Source organism: Rissa tridactyla, chromosome 1 (genome assembly GCF_028500815.1).
Source record: "Rissa tridactyla isolate bRisTri1 chromosome 1, bRisTri1.patW.cur.20221130, whole genome shotgun sequence".
NCBI lineage: Eukaryota > Metazoa > Chordata > Aves > Charadriiformes > Laridae > Rissa > Rissa tridactyla.
In genome coordinates this window covers 99,707,000-99,720,494 of record NC_071466.1, presented here as the reverse complement: position 1 = coordinate 99,720,494, position 13,495 = coordinate 99,707,000, and the positions used below count along the sequence as shown (strand labels likewise).

The following is a 13,495-nucleotide window of genomic DNA, read 5'->3' as shown; positions in this document are numbered from 1 at the left end:
CGGCGCGCGGCAGCCTTCGGGCGTGCGCGCGGGCGCGGGCCGCCCGCGTGGCGGGGACGGCGCCGGACGCCGGCGTCCCCCGGCGCGTCCCCGGCTGTCCCCATCCCCCCAGCCCGGTAACGGCCTGGCGCGCGCGCGGGAGGGAAACTGAGGCGGCCGCGGCGGGAGGGGGGACGACGACACACACATAGGTCACCGTTGTCCCCCACCCGCCCCGCCGCGCACCTCACGGGCTTGGGGCCAGTGTCACCGCTGGGCCGGTGACAGTGGCGTTAGAGTCTGGTTAGGGTGAGGCTGTGGTAACCCGCGCCCCCCCCCCACCCCGTGCCCCGGCCTGGTGTCACTGGAGGGCCGGTGACAGTGACGTTAGGATTCAGTTAGGGTGAGGCTGTGATAACCCGCACCCCCTGCCTGGCTGGTGCCACTGGTGGGCTGGTGGCAGTGGTGTTAGAGTTTGTTTAGGGTGACGCTGTGGTAATCTGCACCCCTTCCTTGGCCGTTGTCACTGATGGGCTGGTGACAGTGGCGTTAGGATTTGGTTAGGGTGACACTGTGGTAACCCGCACCCGTGGCCTGGTCCGGGCCCCGTGGGTGGAGGGGGTCTGCGCAGGGGTAACCGCTGCGGGCAGCATTAATTTGCAGTTCTAATTTAATAGTCTGGTTTGTTGTGAGCATTTTTTTTTATTTTTGTTTTTTTAATTTTAATCCATGTTTTTCTGCAATGTAGGGGGGAAGGCCCAGCACGGCTTGCGAAGGAGCTCAACTTCTAGTGGCACGCACGTGGTGTCCTCGCAAGCTGGCCCACCGCTTCCCAGTGTTGTCAGGGAGGCACGTGCCCGGGTGCCAGTGGATCTTGTCTCGACCCTTTGTAACCGCTGTACTCGTTCATCTTGTTGTGATTTGAAAAATTATAATGGATGTTATCATTGCTTTAGGCTTGCTTCTCGTGGAAATTATCCACTTTGAATTAAATACCTGAATAGGGCTTTATGTGTCAAAACCAAGTATTAAAATAGAATTACAAGATTTCTCTTGTTTTTGTTGAAAGCTAATCTGATCCATTATCTTTGCATTAAGGACAGCTCCAATTCTGGAGATTAACATCTAATCCTCATACAGATTTTCCAATAGTGGTTTTAGATATTCCATGTAAATCACAAATACTGTGAAGGAGCTACTAGAATCTCTGTAATGTGTTTAGTGCTGCGTTTAAACCTTTTTGCCAAGGATTTGTTGCAAATGGACTAAACCCCATGTAAGAAAAATGGTGATGTACCTCACTGGGTCCAGCTCCTCTCTCACCTCTCCAGGTACTTTTTTTGCCACTGTTGGCTCTGTAGTCGTTTTGCAAATTTGCTAACCTGCCTGTGATAGGAGTGGGTTTTTTTTCGTTCACAGACTTGTGCCACTGCCACTTCTGTCCTGACATGAGTGTGGCCATGTGATGAGCTGGCAGGAAAACCAAATGAGCTGTTTGGTTTCATTTGGAAGAGTTCCCTGATCTGGTTTGTTGCACCAGTATGCAGGCAACTGCTCTGGCACAGTAGGGCCTACTGTGGTAATGGGAACAAACAACTAGGAAAGCAGTTGGATCTGTTCGCGTAAACCAGTTTATGCAGTGACACTGGCTCTGCTGCCAGTGAAGCATTTGTGAAACTAACCTGAGCTCATAAATCTAGCGAGGCCCTGCTCTTTTTTTTTTTTTTTTTTTTAGTGTACTCAGTTATCTCTCAGCCAAGCAGAAACAAGCTGGTCTTGCATAATTATTTTCTAGTCCACAGTTCTCCAAAAGGTCCTTTGTCACAGATGAAGAGCCTCCGTGCTGGAATTACCCTGCTGAAAAAATTGTGTTCCTTAAGGTGTACATTCACATAGAATCATAGAATTGTTAGGGTTGGAACGGACCTTAGAGATCATCTAGTTCCAACCCCTCTGCCATGATCAGGGACATCTCCCACATGTATAATTATGTCTTACTATGCAGGTATTTATTATCAGGATTTTTAGTTTGTCAGTTTCCCTAGTAAAAGTGCAGCCATTAGAATAGAGCCCACATAGCGGCTTGTATAATATTGGCACCAGACAGCAGTTACTCTCTGAAGTTCTTACCTTAAGCAGATGATTTGAGAAAATTTTGAATGTAATTCTCAAAGATTTTGTGGTTTGACGGGACATAAGACTCAATCTGACTGTATTTCATCATTGAGTCTGGTTGATGATGTTATTAAAGTTGTATGAATGTCTTAATTCCCTGTAAATCAGATTTTTCTTGATTCTAATGAAATCTAGGCAAGGATTTCATGCTGTAGAATTATTTGGGATTTAAGTTGCTTCTAAGTAGGCTAATTTTGTCAAATATAACATTCACAATTATTTGGATACTTTCTCATTCTTCAAGAGTAGCTTGTTTCTGAACATTTTTTTCAAACGTTTCTAATTTTAAATGCTTTGATGGAGCGCTTAAATAGATATACTTTTCATCTATATGTGTGTGGTTGCAGCTGTTATTACCAGATGCATGTTTGTTGAGTATAGGGTTTGTTTTCCATTCACAGTATCCAAGAGCTGCTCAGATTAACTTTTGATCATACTCACCAGCAAGCTTAATTACTGGAATTTTGTTAAAAACTGAACCCCTGCAAAACATAGGATGTGAAGAAAACGATTTTAAAAATATGGATGATTATACATGGACTTTGTGAGAAAATTTACATGTAAAAATTAAAAAAACTTGCATTGGTTGTATGTGTAAATATGAGAAGTCACTATTTTTTGTGATGCAAATGTTGCACTATAGGACCAAGTTGTGTATGTACTCTGAATAGTTTGGGGTTTTTTTTAACGCTAACATTTGTTTCATTTTTGGTATAAAAATATTTGGAATAAAGTCATATCCTGGAGCTAGGGTGTCTTTTTCTAGATTGGTAGTTTCAGTCCTTTTTGATTTATAGACCCCTAAATTTTTTTAATGAAGGTTTGGACCTTGTGCGATTAATTTAAAACTAATGACATCAGGTTATTTTCCTTTAGAGAGCTTTAGAAGTATCTCAGATACCTGTAGGCCCTCCTATATTAGCAGCTGAGAAAGAGTTTTGCAGAGAAAAGCTTGGGTTTGGGGAAGAAAAGGAGAGAGTTTAGAGAAAGAAGGACACATCTCATGCAGTCTACTTATGCTTCATTTTGGTGGGGAAACCTCATCTAGGTGTAGATGCTAAAATCTCTCATCTTGGTAAATTTTCTTTTGAGTCTTGAGTCTGTGTAGAGAGGTTCTTTCTGTACTTTGATAGCTTTAGGAGTATATACTGCTGCCGCATCCCCTCCTCCGAGGGAGGCAGCGTGTCTTTTCAAACTCTAAGGTTCTCCCATAGCTGCTGTAATAGCAGAAATGCAGTACCAAAGGGACAGAGAGTTGTTATGTCTATCTTGTTTCCTACCAAAATCCCTGAAATTATTATTGCCAGGGACATATTGCTGAGGGAGATCACTAATCTCTAAGAAACTGCCTCCTCTCTCGGTTGGCCCTGAAAATCTTATCAGTGGAGCATATGCTAGTGCTGCAGGACATGCTATTGCTGTTACCCTGTTCCTTCAGATACCGGCTCCTATTCCAGAATTTCTGGGAAGGGAAGCACTGTTACTCACAGAAAACACTTGAATGAACCGGTTCCTTTCAGCCACTGTTGAATGCAGCAAATGTCTCTGGAAACACTAGAGGTCTAGCTTTATCGATTCCAAATATTCTGCCAAAACACAGGTAACTTAATGACTTGCCAAAATACAGACACAGAATTTTCTACCAGTTTCTCATTGATGACAGATGCGCGTGGAAAAGGGTGCCTGGATTTTTGGTTTTTGTTTGTTTTTTGTTTTTCTAATATGTGTGTATGAAACCTCCCATAACAAATGGTAAAAAGAAATCTTACTTTTTCTGGCAAAAGTATGGACACTTGTCAGTATTCAGAGAGACAACCAGGCAGTAAGATACAAAATGGGAATATTACAAAAATGGCAGTGTTTCCATAACTGCTCTGAAGCAAGGCACACAGACAAGGCTCCTTCTGAAGATTTAAATTTCTTACCAGGAAAATAACTATAATACAGTATAACGTAAAACTGTCTTCCTTCCTGGTATTGCCATTTCTGAGTGCCAAGTTTTGAGCTTTTTTAGCTGTCACCCCATGTCTTCTGCAAATAGCACAATCTAGTTAATATTTTCCACTCAGAATCTACATGCCTGGCGGCTTGGACAGTTTCAGATAAACGCTGCCAGACAATGACAAGCTAGATTGTAGTATTACCCTAGAAAACTGCTAAGTAGTAATAAACACATACCTACTTAAAAAAGTGATGGTTCTGTGGGTCAGACAATGATTCAGAGAAAAAGACAAGTAGTAAGGCCTGTGTTCTCTAAGCGGGCAGGCGGTCACAGTATTAAGGTTGTTGTTTAAAAGAATAATGTATCTTCATTTGCAACTAGTTAGCCATTTTTTGGGTACTTTAAAAAGCACCTTGATGAAAAGCTGCAGGAGCAACTGAAATACAAAATTTGTCATGGTGCAGGAGACGATAGGGCACAATTTCATGTTATCAGTTTTCACAGCTCTGATTAACTTCAGCTGGAGTTTGGCATCTGAGCCTTCTAAAAATAAAATCTGGAGTATTCTGATTACAGTGGAAGTGTGTAAGACAATATTAAAAAGTGGCTTTGATTTCCCAGTTACAAGTGTGTGCATCCTTTATTTTAGACAAACTGTGTAAAGAAGTCCAGGAAAAAGCAAATGGAAAGGTGGACGATATGTCAAGCATATTGTATAATTCTGCCCATACGCTAACTCCAAGCAAGGAAAAGCAAAGGAAAATGAAATGTCTTGTGCTTGTTATATAAAAAAAGGAAGGCTCATGCCTTTTGTTCATGTTTAGCAAAGTTTATTTTCAGGAAGAATAAATGGAATGATAGTGCGAAATTTTGCATTAGTACAATAATTATATTTATCATCCTGTTTTCCTGTAAATGTGGCTTTAGGGATCAAGTTTCTTGGCAGAAAGCACCGTGACTGTAACCTCAGTTCCCTAGAAGGTTTATATAAGTGAGTCAAGAGAGCAACAAAGAGCTATTAGTGCTATGGTATATTTTAAAAGTGAGCTTGATGCTTTAGTTCCTCAGTATCAGTCAGACAGTTTGGCCTCAAACAACAATCTTCTGGGGTTAGAGATTACACAGAGATGGACAGCATTTTTCAGAGTTGCAGCAAGTGCAGTTTGTGTTTGTGCATTGCTAAGATGCTGGAAAACTGTGGTATATGTTGAATAAATTGTTTTTCTTTTCAGAAGATGGTATCCAAATGTTAGAGGTGATTTGTGGTAAGTTCTCATCAAGTAAAAAAGGCAAAAGTTAGGAATTAAACCTATTGGCTTGCTGAAAAATTGTGTCTGTGTTTCTTTGTTTCATCAAATGGTGCCAGAAATGTTATTTCTAGATGGTATTTTTTGATTTGTGCAGCCAAAAAGCAATTTTTAGGTTTGTGCATGTACTATACTCAAAGGTGTTGTTGTGTCACTAAAGTCATTTCATATGTGATGTTAATGTACTGGTCCTAAGACTACAAAATGCATATTCTGAGGAGAGGTTGCAATTTATAGCAACTTTAAACTTATTCTGGTGCCATTCTGTGCACCATAAAGACATGCCCATGTTTTGAGATGAGGAACTGAAACTTGCTTTCAGGCAGTGAATACAGAAATACTGCCCTGTAACAACTGTGCGTCAACTTTTGCATTTCTATGGACAGTGCAGGCTTACTGATGTCATCTCTGCACTGATTTATTCATTACTGAGTAGAAAGTTCAAGTGGCATAGCAAAAATAACCAAGATACCGAATTATTGGTGTCTCTATGTTTATGCTACTGGCTGAATTTATTATTGTCAGTTCTGTACTGCCTATTTACATTCTTTGCACGATGAATTCAGACCCAAAACAGAATGGGGATTTATTTAGTAAATGCTGCTTTACAGTTCTGAAGTACAGAAACAGTGCTGTGGAAGAGGCCTTTTTGCCTGACCTGCTTCTCTGTCAGTTTGACGCTCTTCCTCCCAGTTCCCTGTGGCAGTTCATTATATATGAGCCAATTATATATGGAAAACAGAGGGCTGATTGCCTCTCCAGTACAAGCATCTTGCTTGGGGCCTAACTGGCTCTAATGTGTTATATTCTAGGCATTTGGTAGGTAGGTGTGTTTATACAGCGCTATGTATACGTGTCATTTTGAATGCTGAATGTGGAGAGGCAAAATGTGGCCATGCCATTACACAGTTGGCTTGCTCTCCTTCAAATATACAAGCATAACTCTCTCCAGTGTCATTCTCTTAGATATGTTGGCAGGGATCGTAGCTCTAGACCACACATGACCAGTACAACTAGATACTTAACTGGAGAACCACAGGATCAGTGTTTCTGGTTGAAAACAACTCCAATGGTAAAATCACACACATGAGCTGCCCTGCTTTGGTTTCCAGGCTCTTCACAATCTGAGACTTCTTACAGCACCTTCTTTGGTGTTGTCATGGGACTTCTTGGGCAAAAAGCAAAACAAAACAGCACTTTAAAAAAGCCATTTTTTTAATATCCAGACTATCCAGAGTTTTAATCAAAGTTTGAAGACCTAATGGAGGTCCCTGCGCAGCTAGCTAAGCAGCAAGGTCTCTCACCAAGAATCCTCACTTGGCATCAGAGTTAGAAAGAGTCTGGGTCAGTGAGATAGCAATGACAGAGAGAAGGACCTCAGGCAGGGTACCTCAGTTCTTCAGTCTGAGCTAGGGTTGTATGGTGGTGCAAATGCATGTGGACTGCACTTGTCTCAGAGCTTCGTATCAAAGTGTCAGTTTTGCTGCCGCTGTGGACTTCCACCTCGCAATTAATGTCCTTTTAGGCAGACTGCAGTGAAGCCTCAGCATTACAGTGCATGTGACGTGCATTGCCATAAGATACTGAGTATCTGATGTTTTTCTGCACAAATTATGAAGCTGAACAGAATCGTTACAAAAAGGATGAAGAGATGCAGAGAAGTCTGTGCTTTAAACTGTTTTTTTAAATTTTTTTTTTACTTTGTGATGTTTGTACGCCTGGAACATTCTTGTTTGTACTGCAGATAAGAGAAGATACTTCACTAGCTATGATATCTGATGACTCAGGACTGGAGAAATCTTAGCTTAACATTGGCCCCTAGGTTGAAATTGGCTTTAAGATTATGCAGGTATATTTTGACACTGGATTAGAAGATGGTGGCACTTATTAGATGGCTAATTAAAGCACAGAAAATACTGAGAGTCTCAGAATTGCGTAGAAGGACCTAACTATTGTGTTTCAGTGTATGTGGCCATTCTTTCTCCTCTTAGGTCTCCTCTTATTTCCAACGTAGCACAAAGTAGTAGTAAAGTTGGTTTTAAATACAAAAGAGAAGTTCCCAGTTGGAGACAACCTAGTGAGAATACAAATTTCCCTCTGTATGTGGACGATCGAGGTAGTCAAAGTGGGAAAAGACAGAGAGTGCCATGCTGCCAGGATGGCATACTGGCAAATTGCTGCTGGAATCTGACACACTGGGAGGAGAGATTAGTGTTTTCCAGGCTAGAGGAGAGGGTAGGTTTGAGTGATTTAGAGCTAGTCTTAAATCCTGACCTCAGTGGCTGAGGAATCTGACCCCTGCAGTCTTGTCAATGGACTCTGGAGTTACTGAAGGGGCGTATTTGTTCCCAGGAATCTGCAGAAACGTGTGATGTGGAACAGAAATTTTGTCCTCTCCTCTCTGGCAGACTGCTCAGCTGCCTGGATATGGTTTCCCCCTGTTTCAGCTGGACATTTTTTCATTTAAATTAGGGCTGTAAAAGTTCTGGGAATATGTGCAGGCTCTCTGCATTGGAAACTTTTTCTCCATTGCTTCTCAACTGCTGCAGACCTACATTGTGATGAGAGCTAGTCTGTGGTCTCATTTTATTTATTAGTACAACGCTGACCTGGAAAAGAGAAAGTGAAAGGTGATTCTATAATTCATGACATATTTGACATCCCATTTTAAAAAGCTGATAAATTGATTCTTAGTTTATTTTGTTTCCTTAATTGGCAGTGTCACTCTTGGAGACTGGCTGGCATGTGTGGTACTTTGGGTGTTGCCTAGCTTTTGTGTATGAGACCTGCAGAAGGGCAGACCTGTCCATTTTAAACTATAGCTCATAGTAGATAAATTCTCCACTTTACCTGGATAAAGCTGTAGTAACCAACACTGTCTTGTGGTTTCCACTGGCCAAACGCTTTTGAAAGATTATATCTGGAATTATTTTGCTGTTAAAGCTAAAATGACAGATTTTCTTCCCTTATATGTTTCATCATTCCCTCTATTTTAGGTCAGATGATTCATCTCTGCATTACTGCTTCTGCCTTTCCATTGCCTTAATTGGGTCTTTTGGAGTTATTACAGTCTATATGGAATTGACAAATGCTATTTCTAACAACATACAGATTTGTACTGTCTCTTCCCTTCCCTTCTCCCTTCCTCTGCCCTCCTCTCCTTTCCCTGATTCCCCCTCCTCACCTTCCTCAGTCCCAGGTGGTTTCTTTCTTCTTGTCTCTACTACACTACAGCTTTCCAGGGAGTGAGCTGGAGGGTTTCACTTACTCTGGTGCTAAAATGTGACCTGTTTTCTTTAGCCATGAGTTATCTCAGAGGAAAGTCCTCATGGCTTTTCATGCTGTTTTAAGTTACAGCCAGGTATCTATGAAAACCCTTGCAGGCAAAGGATGTCAGGAGATGTCCTGAACCAGTATGTTTGCTGAGTACTTCAGATACTGTGTCAGCAGTTATTGCTACTCATTTTTTAGCAGCAGGTCCCAGCACACAGAGGGTGACATGGTTGCTTTTCTTCCCATTCTGACCGTTTCCCACCAAGGCGTGCCTTCAGCCACCAAGAACATCCCTCCACCCGAGCATGTACCAACACAGGGACAGCAGTTGCTTCTGTGTACGGTGATTAAAAATTTGGCTCAACCTAATTGCATATCCATATGTCAATTGGGTGCAGCTGGTGGGTATGGAGAGGCAGTTGCAAGTGTTGTAGTTAACCATAGTATAATAAATTACTGCTTGCCACCTAAGCTGAAAAAACTGTCTGGAAACGTGTTTTTAGCCAGTGGCAAACAAAACAAAATACCACTAAGAATGGTGAACATCAAAGTGTTTAGTATTTAAAAATGCCATCTATGATGCCAAATTGTTAATAGATCTGTGTTCAAAGATGATGTATGCATTTACGTTTTAAAGGAAGCATTTGAAAATTAAGTCATTTGTCATTAGTACTTACACAGAACTCTGTGATTTAAAATTCTGAAGTTAAAGAGGGCTCTTACAATCATGTAATACACCTCTGCATGTAAATAGTCCACAAAGCCCTTAGTTAACGCTGCACTGAATTTATAGCTTCTGGTAGAGATTTACCTTTTCTGCTTGCTTGAAAGACTTGAACCTTTCAAAATCATCTCCTCTCTAATTAAAAATAAGTAATAATTTAGGAAAGCAAGGAGCATTTCCTCTGAAAATATTTTAAGGAAAAAAGGTAATTTATGTTCTAGCAAAAAATCTGACAGATTTCCTGGACTGGAAGCTGTAACTTCAAGAACAAAAAGGCAGGGTTATTTCAACAGTGAGGATTATTAACCACTGGAAAAATTTGCTGATGGTTATGGTGGCTTCCCTGTCATCAAGACCAGGTTCCTGTCTGGAGACTGTGCCACAGACTGTGCCTGTGCCTGGTGCGTTCCCACAGGTGTGGCCGTGTGTCAGGAGCCGGTGGGAAAGTTTCAGCAGGGAACTGGCCCTCGCAGGTCTTCTTGAAGCTCTGAATGGGGCAGCCTGAAGGGTAATGTTGAGCGGGCATAGCCAAACTCTTAATTCCTGCTAAACTGCATACTGATTGTTGTCACTTGATAGCTACAGATTTTAGTGAACTAAAGAGATTAATTTGTGTTTTTTGATCTGCTGAAATTTCTGGACATCTGTTTAGCTTCAAGTATGGGCTCACTGGAGTAAAACCTGGGCGAAAGTTTGCAGTGTGTCACTAACGGATGACCTAAAAATACTAAACTCAGGGCATTCTCTCAAGATATAGCAATCATTTCCTGTTGCCTGGCAATATCTCCGGCACTGAATACAGAACTGGGAATTTATTTTATGGTGCTGTGCAGAAAAATTTGTTTACAATTTTCCACTGTGATTCCCCCAAGAGGAAGAACCCATGGCTCATACAGAGAGAGCAAGCGTTAATGACACCCTCTATTCATCTTGGCAAATTTATGACCAAGTTTCTGTTCCTCTTTCTATATTCCTGTAAATATTTACTGAAAGACACTCTTGCGTTTTCTTAAATTCATCCCACTTACTTTCAGTGGGAATTAGCTTGAATTTATTCTAAATAGCTTATTATAGCATAACTTAAATTTTAGTTTATTTTTAAGTACTCTTTTTTAATAATCCTGTCTTCACATGGCATGCAAAAATCTTTTCCCTTTTATTCAAGGAGGACTAAGAATTTTTCTAATGTATCTCTAGATGACATTTTATTAGCCAAACAGTATGCAGGATTTGGTTTAAAGGGAATTTCATACACCCATGATGTCCTATGCTTGATAGAAGAATGCGAAGACCTGAATTTCATAGTATGATTCAGGCAAGTAAGCTGCTACATACCTCCCTGAACAACAGTATTTACTATCACTTGTAGGACTGGGATGTTTTTGTGACTGAATTCAGCATCCAGCAAGAAAAAAGGAGGGTTGAATGTCTTTGTTCTCCTGGAATATACTAAGAGGAGGACAAAATCCTTCATGGTTTCTTGGGTTGGGATAAGTTTTTCCTGTGACCTGGGTTACACCCAGTGTATGCCTTCAATCTGCAGTTTTTGGGGAATACATTAACACTGGAAATAGGTTTGTATGAACTGACTCCATGAAGAAGGTCATGAAATAAATCATGCAGAGCCATTCCGATGACAACCACAGTGGACCTATTACACATTTAGAAAAAAATATGGCATGCTAAAATCAACAGTTTCAAATAGTTTGAGTTTCTTCTTGCTGTTGGTATTTTAACATTTGGTCAATGCCTCTGATAACAGTAAACCCCCCAATTTCCTTTTATGGTAAATTCTGTTAGAGTGGATCCTGCCGTTGATGGGAGAGCTAATCAAAATTAGGCTTAGCTGGTGATGAGCTCAACTGAGCAAGTGAGATTTTGTTCTTGTTTTTCTTTTGTTTACATGGTAACTGTCTCTTTCCTTTTCCCATACAAATAAATGTCATGTAGCATAGCTGGGATGTGCTGCCTTTTATTTGCCAGAAGAAGTTGCTAATAACTGAATCACTTGAACACTGAAATTTAGAGGCAAGACTTTTCAAAGGAAAGAATATTGATATATGCTACACGATTAACTTTGTGGCCTGTCAAGACCACCCTGTCAAAGCTACCTCCTAAAAATAATGAATTCTTTTGTTCCTATAGGAAAGGTGATGAAGTGTTCCGAATCATCAAAATTCACCGTTTGAGTCACAGATTTTTTTGTACCATCTCAACGGTTTTAAACATAACCTCAGCAGCAGCTTTTTTTCATAGTACAGGACAATAATTCAAACATCAAACTGATCCAAAGTCAGTCCGACAAATACTTTTTGGAGAGAACAGATTTTGAACTGATCCTTAAACATGCAAAAACAAAATACATTTCATTTGTTTTCGTAGCAGCTAATTGCATAATGTGATTTAGCTTGAATGCAGGGAGCTTGAAGGAATAAACAAGTTAATAAGGTGCTATGGGACTTGCCTTTATGGTGCACATGTAAAGACTTGTTAAGGATAGAGGCTTAAACTAAACTGATAGATAAAAGCTTCTAGAGGGTGTTTACAACATCCCGCTCAAGCACCCAATGCTCAGGGAGCCATTTCCCTCCTCACCGATCACACATGGTTGCTGGAGACCGTAATGCAAGACACTTTCTATTTTTGCTCCTTTGTCTCATCTACCTGTGCCAGAACTGGTCCTTCCTTGTCACGATTGCTTTCTGTACAAATTGTGACGCTTGAAGAGTATAATAATCCTGGCTGAAAAATGAATTTTATAAGATCAAGTTTCAACAGGCTGATATAGTTCCATCATTTTTAATTTAAATATTAACAGTATTGAATCAAATAGGATTCCTCTTGCAATGGCTGTATCTTTGCATGTCCATGTATATAGACATATATATGTATGCATATGTTTATATATACATGTGCATATGTTTTTGTGTGAATATAAACATATATGTATATAAAAATAAATTTATATAATGGCAGAGACATGATAAGAGAAAAAAATAAGCGAAACATTCGTCTGCATTTACTATTCAGACTGCTAGAAATGTAAATGGGGAAAGACAGAAGACAACCTAAAAGTAAATTAGATTAAAAAGACCTTTCTGCTTGGATAATCATTAGTGCTGTTTGTAGGAATGCAGAAAAGATTTTTGTAAGTGGACGTTGAGTTATGTGCATAACCCTTACCCTTTTGGGAAAACAGTCCTCCCAGATTTATTTTTGGATAACTCTAGATTGAAAATCAGCCCATTTTGTTAGGGACTAGGTAGTTGCACAATTTAGGCACATGACTCTTCAAAATTTAGATGCTTGCTTTTAAAAAAAGAAGATAGACCTCCCCTTTTTGTACTTGGCACAGCAAAAGAAAAGGGAATACCAGTATTGTTAGAATTCACCTTTGCCTCTGTTTGATCATATATCCCTTGAAGCGTGTTTCAGCAGCATCTTAAAGGCAAAAATGTTCTGACTATCCCTCTTTTTCTCTGCCCCAAGGACCAGAGAATTACACAGAGCCCATTTTTCCAGGTCTACATCACCTTGTGCCAAATGAAACTCCAGGTAATGAGTTTTTGACTGCTTTCTGTCACTCACTGCAGCTCCTCAGAGTGCAAAACTGCTTCAGACATGCCATTTTTGACATGGAAATAGTGCTTTAGCTGTTGCCTATATGATAAATGTTTTCTTACTGGAGCCTTGTTATCATAAAGATTTACTTTTTACCTCTCTGTGTCCTTTTGCAGCACGAGGTTTCCACCTTGCTAGTAAGGAAACGTACTCACCACATCCTGGAGGAAGCATCAGATTCCAGCACTGACATCAGGCTGATTTTCTCAGGCTGATGATTAAGGGTCTATCCATCTGCTGCTGTTTATAAGCCCTCAGGGCTCATCATGTGAACTTTTCCAGTGTCTAAAGTTGTGTTAGGTATTCTTGTCCCTCTTGCTTCTAGAAGTATGAGGTCTATCAACACCAGACCTTTTGCAAGCAGGGAATGACATTGCCCTTCAATGTTTTTCCTCTTAGGTGCATGATTGCTTAGAATCAGGGGCATATAGACAAAGCATTCATTTACTCTTGTCATCAGCTAAGCTTTTGCTT

At 40.5% G+C, this 13,495-nt stretch overlaps 1 long non-coding RNA gene across 1 annotated transcript; it reads left to right on the top strand.

Annotated features, from left to right (window-relative positions):
- The first annotated feature begins 10 nt into the window (after positions 1–10).
- Positions 11–2,900, top strand: LOC128901646 (uncharacterized). The gene is made up of 2 exons (XR_008463491.1): positions 11–116; positions 728–2,900. It is a non-coding gene; the product is annotated as an uncharacterized LOC128901646 (long non-coding RNA).
- Positions 2,901–13,495: the final 10,595 nt, after the last annotated feature.